Consider the following 13,826-nt stretch of genomic DNA (forward strand, 5'->3'; position numbering starts at 1 on the left):
ATGGTATCAGCAATAGTCAGAGTCTGGAGGGCGGTGCTTCACAACTGACCTCTTCAACTCTTCATATTATCAGCTTGGGATCATCAGGACAAATCTCTCAACAAGTGCATTCAGTTTCCTTCTGGGGCCTAGAGGACCCTTCACTGTAGTCCAAAAGCATCTGTCTTCCTGCAGATTGCTATCACGTCTCTCTGTCTCATACCAGCTTCGGAAGCTGCGGGTCATGTATATGCTGTAGGCCATATCAGATCCTTTGGCCATGCTGGAAGCGTAGAAAAATCTCAATTTCAGTTGTGAAATCAAGATTTAACAAAAGCGCTAAAAATAATTGAATTTAATAGTGGTTAAGAAAATACCGTAAGAACCCTGGGCTTGATTCTTTGCTCCACTAAGGCTACTTTGCTCTACATAAGTGGTACAACGCGGCTTTAAAGCAGCTAGAGATGACCAGGGGAAAATTCCCCATCTACAGGTAGGGGCATGTAGTACCTTCTAGGGATCAGATATGGGTGGGATGGGCAGAGCATGGCACAGCAGTGCTACACCCAAATCTCTGCTGACATGTCATAAATTGAAACTGCTGTCCTGCAGCTTTAATTTACATTGGGATCAGATGTCTAAGGATCGGGAAACTCAACAGTTTCTTGCAGACAACCGTTCTCAGCTGTGCCTAAGCGCTACTTTTCTCAGGAAGACTGGAGAATCTGCCTACCCAGTTTGTACCGATAACTGTAGTTTTTCGTGACTGTAATAGCAGCCCTCTTCTGTTCAAATTATGTTTTCATTATGACTTCATCAAGAGATGGAAACTTTAGATAAGTACATCATATTATTGCTGCTGAATTTTTAAAATAATCTGTGTACAGCTCAGATGCAGCATGTAGCTTTTACTGATTTTTTTTAATGCTTATAGGCCAATTTTACAGCTGTGCTGACTGACTCAGATACAGATCAAGTATTTGTGCAAGGTCACATAGTGAATGAATGGCTCAGCTGTAATTTGAACCTTGATCTTCCTGTTCTTTGATGCAATCACCAGATCACACAGCCTCTTTAGATTCCCCAAGTAGCAAGTCCAGAGGGTTGAGGATAGAAACTGAGGGCCCAGTCCTGCAGGCCCAGCTCACAAGTGTAAGGGCTTCTAGACTGGACTTTATAGTGGCAACAAGATGCCAGTGGGCCTATCTTTCTAAACTTGTGCTTGCCATAATGTACGCCTGACTTTTTTGTTCTTCCAAAAAACTCTTCAAGCATCACAAACTTGAAATTCTGATCATTTGGAGTCCCCGGTTTGAGATGATGTTTTAGCAAATATTTATCCTGCCACTAATATGGAATTTTGTGACCTTAATACAGGGAACCCTTAATCTGCAATGTCTATTTGTTTCTCTGTCATCAATCACCATAAAATGTAGGCGCTGATGCCAATGACCTCATTGACAAAATGTCAACAACCTAACGGCTGCACATCAATATATCCCAATTTTACAGCAAGGTAAATGCCCTCAATAATTATATTTACCTATACTTGTGTCTTCCTTGATAGGCATACAGTAATATCTTGCTTGAGTTCACCATTAATAAAAACCTGCATTTGACTGGCTTTTTCTTTACCCTGAAGTTTGTAGGATGAGGGCATCTGTGGTCCACATTTTGGGACATAGTGCAACATATCAGGCCTTTGGGTTCAACTTTGAGCAACACTGCAAAGTTTGTATAGTTTTAATACTGTAACAATCACATGGGAATCATTAATTTAAAGGTGAGCTGAAATGGATTTTTAAAATAATTTAAAATTCTGAACCAAAATTATTAATTAAACAGATGTTTAACTTACAAATGAATGTATTTTAAAGGTGAACAAAAAGTCTTTTTTACCTGTCAAGACCTCAGTTCAGGCTGTTGGGTTTCTCTGTTTCTCCTGCAAGAGCTAATGATATCACTAACAATTAAAACAGCATAGAGAGTTGCATCTGTATACTGCATTTGTTGTTAGCATTAGCCGAGTCTTCAGTTGTGCTTAGGGAACCACAGAAACTTGAGAGCTTGAACTTAGGTCTTGGTCAGCCAGGTAGGCGATGGAGAAATTGATACTAATTTTATTTTAAACTACATTTATATGTAATTTTTAAATCTATACACACATTCTGTTACAGCATGATCTAAAGCCCATTGAAGTCAATGGAAAACTTTGGACCAGGTTCTTACTGATTTGAGATCTCAGTTAGATCGGATTTTTGGACTTTTGTTTTTGTTGTTAAAAAGTATTTTACCTCACCTTTGAGCAGTACAAACAAACAGCATTAAATCCAGGGCCCAGAGAGATAGGAGTAAACGCCATTAAAAATTAATGCTGTATCTCTTGGAGCAGATGAATTGGCAGATTAATCTTTTTCAAAACAGTTAGTGCCAATGCTGCATATTCCTTGTAATGCCTGGTTTGGAGGATGTGGAAAGGTCCAGCGGAATATGAGAGGCTGGAATATTTTTCATTGTACTGTAATTATTGTATCTACCAGTGGTCCAAATTACCTGTAGTGATATAAACATGACTCTCCTGTAATAATGCTTTAGATCAGGGGTCTCAAACACGCAGCCCGCGGGGTTATTTCCTGCGGCCCACCAAGCTCCACGCGCTCCCCGCCCAGGGCCGGCCCACAACATTTTGGCACCTGAGGCGGGGAGCTCTAATGACACCCACACCCCCTCGCTTGGGCCAAAACTTTGAAAGGTCTCAATTCTGCCTTCTTCCTGTTCTACTACTCTCATTGTACTGCTCTGCTACCTACCCCAATAAAGGAGAACTAACAATTTAAAATGCCTTGTTCAAAAATTTTAAGTAGCACTTAACTTTCAAATGCCTGAACAGCAAATGTAACTTTTCTTGTCTGCATAGTAAACACTTGCATTTTTATCTGTTTGAATAATCAAAGTGGTGCTTTTCATGCCTTCTTGGTTGCAAAGATTTGAACGGCTTCTTGCTGAAGGTCCACAGTCTGGGCCAGCTCATGCTCTGTTGAGATGGTTGCAAGGCCGACCAGCCTCTTCTGTGTCATTGTGTAGCGTAGATGTGTTTTTATTAACTTCAGCTTGGAGAAGCTACGTTCTCCACTGGCAACTGTTACAGGAAGTGTTAGAAGTATGCACAGAGCAACAAAAGCATTTGGAAAGAGGGTGGTCATCTTATTTGTGCACATATATTCCAGAACAGCCTTTGGAGTTGATCCTGCTGAAATGTATCTTGAAAGGGCTTTCAGTTCATCACCTAAATCACTCGCATCAATATCGCGCATGTTATCATGTGTCAACACTGTCTCTAGTGCCCTGCATTGCTGGTGTAGGTCTTCTTCAGGCCAATGGGGGCTGCGGGAAGCGGCGCGGGCCAAGGAATGTGCTGGCCGCCCTTCCCGTAGCCCCCATTGGCCTGGAGCAGCGAACCGCGGCCAGTGGGAACCGTGATCGGCCGAACCTGCGGACGCGGCAGGTAAACAAACCGGCCCGGACCGCCAGGAGCTTTCCTTGAACAAGCGGCAGACCGGCTTTGAGAAGCACTGATCTAAATAATCTATACAGCAGCCTTTAATTACCACCTTCATTTTGTAGATGGGGAAAACTAAGGTCAAGTGTGTCAGAGGTCACAGTAGAATACCCATAGCCACCGAAGAAGTCAATATCAGAGCATGTTTAGAATTCAAGAGTTCTTGTCTGCCATCCAGTGCTTCAAATACTAACCATGCTCTGTCTCTACTACATTTTCCAGTTGCTTTGGATTGGTTCTGTTAGATTTAGTGGGCCAAATTCACCCAGAATCAGTGCTACCATCCAGTGGCAGAGAGCCTGCCTTTGGTGGGCAGTCTACTGTGTAGGGTTATAGTGGTGCTAAGGGCCTGGAACTTGCCAATTTGCCAAGGGGCCAGCAGTCAACAAGCACACACCAGAAAGTGAGTGGCGCTGCTATGGAACAAGAGCAGCTAGTGATGTGCTTCATATATTCCCTTGTGAGCGTCTGCCAGTGGGGTTCCTATCGAAACCCCAGAAGTTGTTAAATCTGCCTTGTCTGATGGAAACCCCAGGAGAGGCCAGGCAGCAGTCACACCATCCATATTCCCCTAGATGAATTCCCCACATGGTGCAACAGGACAGCAGGGAAAAATTTGGCCCAGAGTTCAGCTTGCAATTAGTTACTCTGTTGTTTTTAACTAGGTGGGAAGCTTTTGTGCATATTGGAATTAAATGACACAGTGCTCCAATGCCCATAGCATTCACATGTAGCACCTACAAGTACATGTAGTCCTATGTTTACAGGAGAGGTTGGCATTTTCCAATTTTGGCAAATAGTATTAAGGGAGGGCAGGGGGCTGTGTGGGTGGTATTCATTAGAATAACTTACCTGACTGGTTAACAGCTTGCACTAACTCTTTAGTGCTCACAAGCAGATTTGCGTTTTTTGAAGGATAACCCAGGGTTGTATCAGCAGAGGTGTTAATAGAATGTCTCTCTGACTCAGGTTTGATTGATGAACCAGAAAAACTTGTAGAACTTGTGGGAAAAGGGAAGACTGTAGCCAGTTTCCCTTTTATTAAACTGAGGTTTGACACACAATATGAGCAGAAGGTTGAAAGGGGAGAAGGAATAAGATACAGAACAAGCCTAGGAAGAAATTAAATTAGTTAATAGCAGTGTGCTTGTACCATAGGCATAGGAACCAATTGTCTTAGTAGAATTGTAGTCCTAATATTAGGGCTCATTTTCACACAAACACTCCTGTGCATGCTAACTTGGCTAAACCTCAGTTGTTTCCTACAATGACTTGGTGTCAAGTACCTGATTGAGTTCTCTGGTAGTCAGAGTGCACCTTCAGAAAGAAAAACAAAAAGCCACCACTTTCTTGTCTTTAGTCTGCATTAGAGAGAAAAGTAGTTCCGTTCTTACTGCTGCAAGTGCTTAATGAATCGAAAGTTAAATGAATCCAAATCCCCTTCTTTTTCATTTTCCTTGTACCTTTGTATTTGGTATGCAAGATTGCAGTTAGTGAAGCTGAAGATTTTGTAGCAAAAAGAAATGTTGTTGTCCTGTAGTTTTGGTGGCTACAGCTTCTGCTGCACAAGGGCAAGAACTGGAGAGCCCATACAGTGAGTATGAACCCCTTCTATATTGTGAAACAGGGCTTCCTGCATGCTCCCAGTACCGTGTCACATGCCAGAGGGTGGTAGGGTGACCAGATGTCCTGATTTTATAGGGACAGTCCCGATTTTTGGGTCTTTTTCTTATATAGGCTCCTATTACCCCCCACCCCCGTCCCGATTTTTCACACTTGCTGTCTGGTCACCCTAGAGGGTGGGGATGAGACAGGATCAGGCTAGGAGAGGAGCAGGGCAAGCCTGATTGATCCTCTGCTCCACAGATCTACTGAAATTACCCCGTGCATAGTGTGAGAACAGAAGCCATGGGGGCTACCTCAACTTCAAGGGTGCAGAAACAGCCAAATTTTCAGTTTGCAGGCAGGATTTTTTTCCCCATATCTCTTCCTCTTGGTCCTGCACATCATCCCAGCAAGCACCCCTGTTATTCAGGGCAATGACATGGGGCAGGATTTGTCCTGTTGTACTTACTGAATTGACAACAGGTAGAGGTAGGGTACATAATGTAAGCAAATAGCCGCTTTTTGTTGGAACACACACTTTTCTGAGCCATTTTGGCTCATTTTTAATATTATAAATACATTTCAGTTTTGTCAAAATGTTTTAAACTTTTATAAGTAGAATTACAAAACTAGAAATGCTTCCTTTGGACTAGCATTGATTTTTAAGTATTGAAGGTTAAGGTTTTTATCCTTAATACCACATCAAAACAGGTTTATGGTTACATACACTGAGCTTTTATCCGTGGAAGAATGGTCTTGTGGCTAAAACAAAGGTCTGGGAATCAGCAGATCTGAGCTTTATTCCTGGCTTTGCCACATCCTTTCTTAGATAAGACACTGAGGCCAAAATTTTCATACATCAATGTCAAAAATTAGGAACCAAAATCTTGAGACACCTAAATAAATAATTGATAATTTTTCAAATGTTCCACAGCTCTCATTAACTTTTAGGTATCCTAGTTTGCATTTTTTGGCCTAATCTCGCTGTTTAATTCTTCCATCTGTAAAATTAGGATAATACTTTCCTGCTCATAACAGTGCTGTGAGGCTTAATTCATTAATGGCTGAAAAGCACTTTGCCCTAATATAATCCCTTCCACCCATTTTCAAAGTATTTGTGACCGGGGTCCTAGTGGGGAGCCAGGTATGGTCACTCAATTAGGGTGAACTGCAAAGAATGAGGCAGACAATCCCCATACAGCAGGTTGATATTCCAATACCTAGATTTACCAAACCAGCATAAAATAGCTTCTTTATTACCTAACTGGTTACTCAGAAGTCCAACAACACAGTTCCCTTAAAGTGATCCAGCCTCAGGCCTCCATCCAGGTACCCACGTCAAATATGATGAAAATTTCTGTAAATCTTATTTCATCATATAAAAGAAAAGTTTCAACCAATCCCAAAGGATCGGACACATTACCTCCCAGGTTAATGAATATTTCAGATCTTACCCAAATACACGCTACAGCCAATTCTTATTAATTAAACTAACATTTATTAAAAAACAAAAGAGAGAGTATGGTTAAAAGATCAATGTACATACAGACATGAGTTCAATTCATTTAGGTGCAGATTCATAGCAGAGATGGTGAGCTTCGTCGTTGCAAAGAGTTCTTTCAGAAATAGTTCATAGTTAATAGTCCAGTGTCCAAATATCACATCCAGGCCGTACCAGCATAACTGGGACCTCAATCTTGCAACTCAAACTTCCCCTGAAGAAGCTTAAACAGACCTGAGATCACAGAATCAGGACCCAAGGATCTTTTATACAATTTCATGTCCTCTTTGACAAGTTGGGATTTCCAAGGGGAACAAAAGGGAATTGGATGACTTTGAAGGAGGTCCATCACCAGTACTTAGCTATACGAATTAACATATGGCCATTTGCTTTTTCCTCCACCATTCACATTTCAAAGAGAGATGAATACCGAGATATCTCATGTTTACAGTTCCTTTAAATGCTATCAGAATACATCATAGACAGGGACTGTTGATTACATTGTCGACCCTACTCATACATATGTAAATTCACAAAAAACACAAACATTATCTCCCCACATGTCTTCTGTGGGCTATTTATTTTGCAGGATGTTTAACCCTTTCTAGCCATGCATCACGGTATTATTATTATACTGGTATCACAAAAGAGAGCCCTATTCATTAGGCTCAAAAATGCCAATTGTCCTTGAAAAAATTGTTTGGAATATTTTCCACAGAATTTGTCACCATATGAACTTTTAATACTACAGCACTGATCCAAATGGGTGTAGTTGTTTTTTTCTCTTAAGCGGACAGATTTCACTAAAGTTCAAGACCAAGAAGTCAGAGATGATTTAAAAAAAAAAAAGACAAGGAGCCAGCCTGGGATCCCCCTGTCTGGATTTTTTTTTTTTTAATGAAGCTTTGAACTGTATTTCTTAGCCACTGGCACTTTAGATAGAATCTCTGCTAAAAACTAGGCTATAGGAGAGAAGAAAATATTTTTTAAAATAGAGCTTAACTTTATTTTACTAATTAATAACAAACTCTTCTTTCATAGGCTGACCACTGCTGCTTCAATTTAATAAGAACAGAAATCAGTTGCACAGATTGAGTGCATTCTCTCAATAACAGAAGGCAAAGTGTATACAAGTATTTGGTTTAGATCAGGGGTCTCAAACACGCGGCCCGCGGGGCTATTTCCTGCAGCCCGCCAAGCGGCCCGTGCGCCCCCCCGGCCTACCTCCAGGCCATGGGTGAGCAAACTACACCCGCGGGATTGCCCCCCTAGAGCCCCGCGCCGCTCCCCGAAGTGGCTGGCATCACATCCCTGCGGCCGTGGGGTGGGGGGGAGAGCAGTGGGCTCCGTGTGTTGCCCTGGTTTCCAGGCACCGCCACCCCACAGCTCCCATTGGCCGGGAATGGGGAACCGCAGCCAATGGGAGCTTCGGGGGAGGTACCTGGAGGAGCGACAAGCAGTGCGCCCCCCCCACAGGGGCCGCAGGGACATGATTCCAGCTCCTTCACAGAGGAGAGCGGCACGGGGCCGGCCCTGGTGTGCGCCACTGCCACTCCGGAGCCACTTTAGGTAAGCGGCTCCGGGCCAGAGCCTGAAGCCCTCCTGCACCCCGCCCCCCAACTCCCTGTCCTGAGCCCCCTGCCTGCACCCCAATCCCCTGCCCTGAGCCCCCTGCCGCACCCTGCATCCTGACCCCCTGCCACACCCCTCACCCCTCCTGCACCCCACACCCCAACTCCCTGCCCTGAGCCCTCTGTCGCACCTCCTGCACTCCCTGCCCTGAGCCCCCTGCCGCACCCTGCACCTCAACTCCCTGCCCTGAGCCCCCGCCGCACCCCTCCTGCACCCGGGGCGGCTCTAGATTTTTTGCCGCCCCAAGCACGGCAGGAAGCCGCGGGGGGCGCCCTGCTGGTCCCTGCAAGGGCGGCAGTCAGGCAGCCTTCGGCAGCACGCCTGCGGGAGGTCCCCAGTCCCGCGGATTCGGCGGCATGCCTGCAGGAGGTCTGCCGGTTCCGCAGCTTTGGCGTACCCGCTGCCAAATTGCCGCCGAATCCGCAGGACCAGTGGACCTCCCGCAGGCGTGCCGCCAAAGGCTGCCTGACTGCCGCCCTTGCAGGGACCAGCAGGGCGCCCCCCGCGGCTTGCCGCCCCAGGCACGCGCTTGGAGCGCTGGTGCCTGGAGCTGCCGCTGCCTGCACTCTCTGGGGGCAGGGAGGGGGCGGAGTTGGGGTGGGGACTTCGGGGAAGGGGTTGGAATGGGGGCAGGGAAGGGGTGGGAAGAGGTGGGGCAGGGGCGGAGCCTCATGGAAGGGGTGGAGTAGGGGCAGGGCCAGGGGCAGTGAGCGGGGGCGTGTCAGTGATGCGGCCAATGAACTAGTCCTCATGTGGCCCTCCTGGTCATTTGAGTTTGAGATCCCGGGTTTAGATCCAGCAAGTCTTCCACATACACAACTTCAGTTGGAGCTAATGTGAGGTCTGTGCATGCAGGGCTTTTCCATGATGAATCTTTTAATTTCAAAGTAGCAAGCAACCCTTTTGGGGATCAGGAAAGATTCTTTCCTGCCTTCACCAAAGTGTCAATGGCTTCGTTTTGGTTTTTGTTTGTTTGTTTTTGCATAGCAGTAGTTTAAGAACTTTTTTTTTTTTTTTAAGTTTTAAATTTTTTTAAAAGAGATGATAAAAAGTTTAAAATTTTAAAGGGTTTAAAATTGCATGGGATAGAAATGGAAAAGTTGTCATCAAAACATTTCAGATAAAAAAGACTGACTTATTTCTGGTCCTATTTTACTATGTAGCTAATAATAGAAGACGGTGACAGAGGAAATCTGTGAAAGGTGAATTCTTGATTTGAATATTCATTCATAGATTTTTTTTAAGGCCATAAGAGATCATTATGATCATCTAGTCTAATCTCCTGCATAACACAGGCCATAGAATTTCACTCAGTAATTCCTGCATCAAGTCCATAATTTATTGTTAAATCAGGAGCAGATATTTTAGAAAAATACCCAGTTTTGATTTAAAAATTCAAATGATTGAGAATCTACCACAGGGGTCGGCAACATTTGGCACGCGGCTCGCCAGGGTAAGCACCCTGGCGGGCCGGGCCAGTTTATTTACCTGCTGACGCGGCAGGTTCGGCCGATCGCGGCCCCCACTGGCCGTGGTTCGTCGTCCCGGGCCAAAGGGGGCAGCGGGAAGCCGCAGCCAGCACATCCCTCACCCGCGCCGCTTCCCGCCGCCCCCATTGGCCCAGGACGGTGAACCGCGGCCAGTGGGGGCAGCGATCGGCCGAACCTGCCGCGTCAGCAGGTAAATAAACTGGCCCGGCCCGCCAGGGTGCTTACCCTGGCGAGCCGCGTGCCAAACGTTGCTGACCCCTGATCTACCATATCCATCGATATGTTGTCCCAATTGTTAATTATGCTCACTATTAAAAAATTGTGCCTTATTTCTGGTCCGAATTTGTCTAGCTTCAGCTTCCAGACATTGGATCTTCTTATATCTTGGCATGCTAGAAAATAGAGCCCTCTCCTGCTAGAAACCTTCTTTCCATTTAGGTACTTAGAGACTGTGATGAAGTCACCTGTTAACCTTCTCTTGTATAAACTAAATAAATTGAGCTGCTTTAGTCTCTCAATGCAAGGTGGGTTTTTCAGAGCTCGACTCATTCTTGTAGCCCTTTTCTGAACCCTTTCCTGTTTGTTAACATCCTTTTGTAAAGTGCGGAACCAGAGCTGGATGACGCTGTTCTAGTTATGGTCTCACTAATGTTCTGAAGTAGTGCATGCAGAATTCTAAAAGTACTATTTGTTAAAGTTCAGTTTATTTCAGTGTAGGTGTTATTGTGTGTTGACTGTTGGCTTGTTCAAATAAGTCCAAGTTTTCACCTCTTATAGTACATTATTTGCCATAGTTTCAAAAATGTAAAATAGCTATATAATATGAAGAATTGTAAAATAACTAAATGAAATTAAATGTTGTAGCAGTGAAGACACATTGACATGTTCATGTGTGTTTGTTTGTGTATTGTAGGTATAGGCTGATATAATGCACTGGGATAGGGAATAAGCATAAATGCTTTTTAGCACATTTTTCTTAATTTTAAGGATTTTTGGTTTTTTGTATGAAAAAATGTAGATCAAAAATTCTTTTAAACTACTTCAGGTTAGTTAGTTTGCTAACTTTCAAATTTGCAGACTTGCCAAACCTCCTTGTATCATTTGGTAAGTGGTGCTTCTGGAGGTACCGCAGATGCCAAACCTTGATAAAATCCACCCTATCTTGTTAATGAACATGCAAACAGTTGTTCCCCATCTGCTGCCTCTGTCTAAAAGGCTAGGAAGCCCTTCCTTCTTGATCACAAAGGACATAATTATTGTCTGTAGAAGAGTCAAGTACAAAGACAGTTCATCCAGTCTGACCGCTACTACACTGCAGGCCACCAAAGATTAACAGCTGCTTCTCCTTTGATTAGGTTAGGTAATAATAGTTACTTTAGTTAATAATTGGATGGATTCCCAGGCCATGTAATTCAGGTTTAGGCTGTCATTTTTTGTTGGCATGTAGCTGAGCTGTATTATTGGAATGGAGCCTGTAATCCTATTAGTCAGTTGTCACTCAAGTCATAGTACAGAAGATAAGGGGAATTCAAATCCATTAAGGTGTTGTAACAGGTAGGAAAATGAGTGAACCACACACATTCAATTTTCAGGGAACTTTCTTGATTGTGCTTCTTTAATTAAATCCAAATCACTCTAATTATAAAAATAAGTAATGTTTGTTTAAATATTTTATTTTTCATAATTAAATCCTGTCATAGAATTGTATAAACTAACCGATATAGGAAATAACAAATTATCTTTGTTTACTTATCCCTTCCTACATGGATACTTCTGAATAGATGCATAACTCTTAGGATGTTACATTGAAGTGGGTTACTGTATTTTCTGTATGACAGACTTATAATGGTATAAAGATTAGGAATTATTTTTTCAATACCTCTGTAGTCAAGTGCGTTGGCTTTCCTCCTCTACAAACAGGACCACTGCATTTCACAATGACAAATACTTGTGAATGGGCAAAAAAGCCCTTTTTTCTATCCAGCATTGTTTTTGGTTACTACCGTTACTATTCACTAGATTACATCTCTAGAAAATGTTTTCTAAAGGTTAGTTCAAATCCATGTTGCTCAATAAGAAAAGTTTTATAAGGCCTTTTTTGGTAACAGATGTATATATTATAATGATAGTCACTTTTGCTCACTTGTTGCCTGTTCATTTGCCTTTGATTTTCTGCACAGCAGGTAGTCTCAAACCTGCAAATCCTTTTGCATTTGGAAATCAGTTTTTTTTAAATTATTTTGTATGCATATTTGTGCAAATCTATATAGAGGAGAAACAAAATAGTTTCATGTGCTGTTCCACAATCCAACTGACATACATTGATTTACATTTTCTGAACAAATATCTTTTATATGGATTAGTTTGAGGAATATCATTCTTAGTCTAAATATGTAACCCCTTCCAAAGGGCCAGATTTTGCAGTCAGGTTTATAGAATGGGTCCCAGATAAACATCTAAGCTGAAATATTTTGGAACCTAAATATTTTAGGGATCCAGAGGATTCTTCAACACTGCAAAGAGTGTTTTATACTGGATCTGTACCCTTTCCAAATGGGGATTTAGCAGGCAGGCACTGTCATAAATTATTGTAGAGTGCTAGACTATGGGGCTCTGATCTCATTGAGACACCCACTACCACAGTAAAAATAAACAACAACAATATCATGAAAGGTCCCTTAAATGTGATTTTTTCCTTCTGCACTGATTGGAATTGGGACAAGCTTCCATCAAAATGTTGTTTAGGCATGTAGGTAGAATAACCAGTGTGCCTCAACTTCCTTCAGTATCAAAGTTCTGTAGAAATATCTGGGAATGTTTGTTTTCCCATGTAACAGCTAATGAAAGCCTTAGCACTCCAGACCCTATATGAATTTGGGTCACATTCTGGAGGAGTTCATTTAAGGGGGAAAAAGTGCAAGGGAACAGATATTCTGCACCCATATTTTTATGCTTTGAAAGGATGTTCTTAGACCAGCACACAGATGTATCAAAAGCTTGCGTCTGATGAAGTGGGCATTCACCCACGAAAGATTATGCTCCAATACTTCTGTTAGTCTTAAAGGTGCCACAGGACCCTCTGTTGCTTTTTACAAAAGCTGATAATCACTTCACAGCAGATATAATACTACAAGTATGTATGAAAATTCATTTGATATCTTTTGAATTTCATATTTCTTAGATTAACAAAATTGGTATTTTTTCTTTTTTTTAATACCTTTATTAATTCTTATTTTTTGCACAATTCATCTTTCTAATACAGCCTATGATATGCTATATGTAAGCTGAGGGTGCCCTCCACCATACACACACACTTATTTTCTCACCACTCAATCAGGTGCCATTTTCATTGTTAGGGATCCAGTGACACACAACACTCACTCTGGGAACATTATTAGTGCAGTGTTCAAGAGTAAATGATACTTCTGTGGCATCATTTCTTTGGTTCCCATGACCTCTGCTGACCCAAGGCCAAGAGCCCCAGAGTTGTCCCTGAACCTGGGATTCTTGGATAGAAAGGTAGTTGTGCGGTGACTTAATCATTAGGCTGACACACATGTACCATATATATGTAGTTAATTCAGTAATCAGCAATGTGTGTCAACAAATAGTTGAAAGACTCTTTAAAAAGTCACTTGTACTTTCGTAACCCCCACTCTATCTAGAACACATCCTTTAAGATAAATTCATCCAAGAGCATGCAAGAAATCAGTGATATCAACAGTGGATTCCAGATCACTGAGTGCCAGGTTTTAAAGTTCCTTTACTGCAGTAGGAGCAGTGAACAATAATTAGCTCATGTATTTACCCCAGTCTTGCTACCATAATCATTTTAGTTCTTCTTCTCCTAGCCTTAGTATCATCTGTATAGGGTCAGCCCTTCAAGTCCTCCTTCCCCATTCCACTCTGTCTTGAAGTAGTTCCTGGAAACTCCGCAGCTAATCAGATGCTTTTGTATAACATCCCTCCATCCACCACAATAATTTTAGTTAAATCCTTTTATTTAATCTTGTTGTTTTGTCTGTCTTTCATATTCATGAGGATGTTTATCATCGTGGTA

The 13,826-nt window shown here is 42.6% G+C and overlaps 1 protein-coding gene across 5 annotated transcripts in view; it reads left to right on the forward strand.

The window, feature by feature from the left end:
• Positions 1-13,826, forward strand: part of SCAPER (S-phase cyclin A associated protein in the ER) — a 356,482-nt gene that overhangs the window by 233,547 nt on the left and 109,109 nt on the right. The gene's annotated exons all lie outside the window — the stretch shown is intronic.

Source organism: Terrapene carolina, unplaced genomic scaffold, assembly GCF_002925995.2.
Source record: "Terrapene carolina triunguis isolate 2854851 unplaced genomic scaffold, T_m_triunguis-2.0 Scaffold67, whole genome shotgun sequence".
Classification (NCBI taxonomy): domain Eukaryota; kingdom Metazoa; phylum Chordata; order Testudines; family Emydidae; genus Terrapene; species Terrapene triunguis.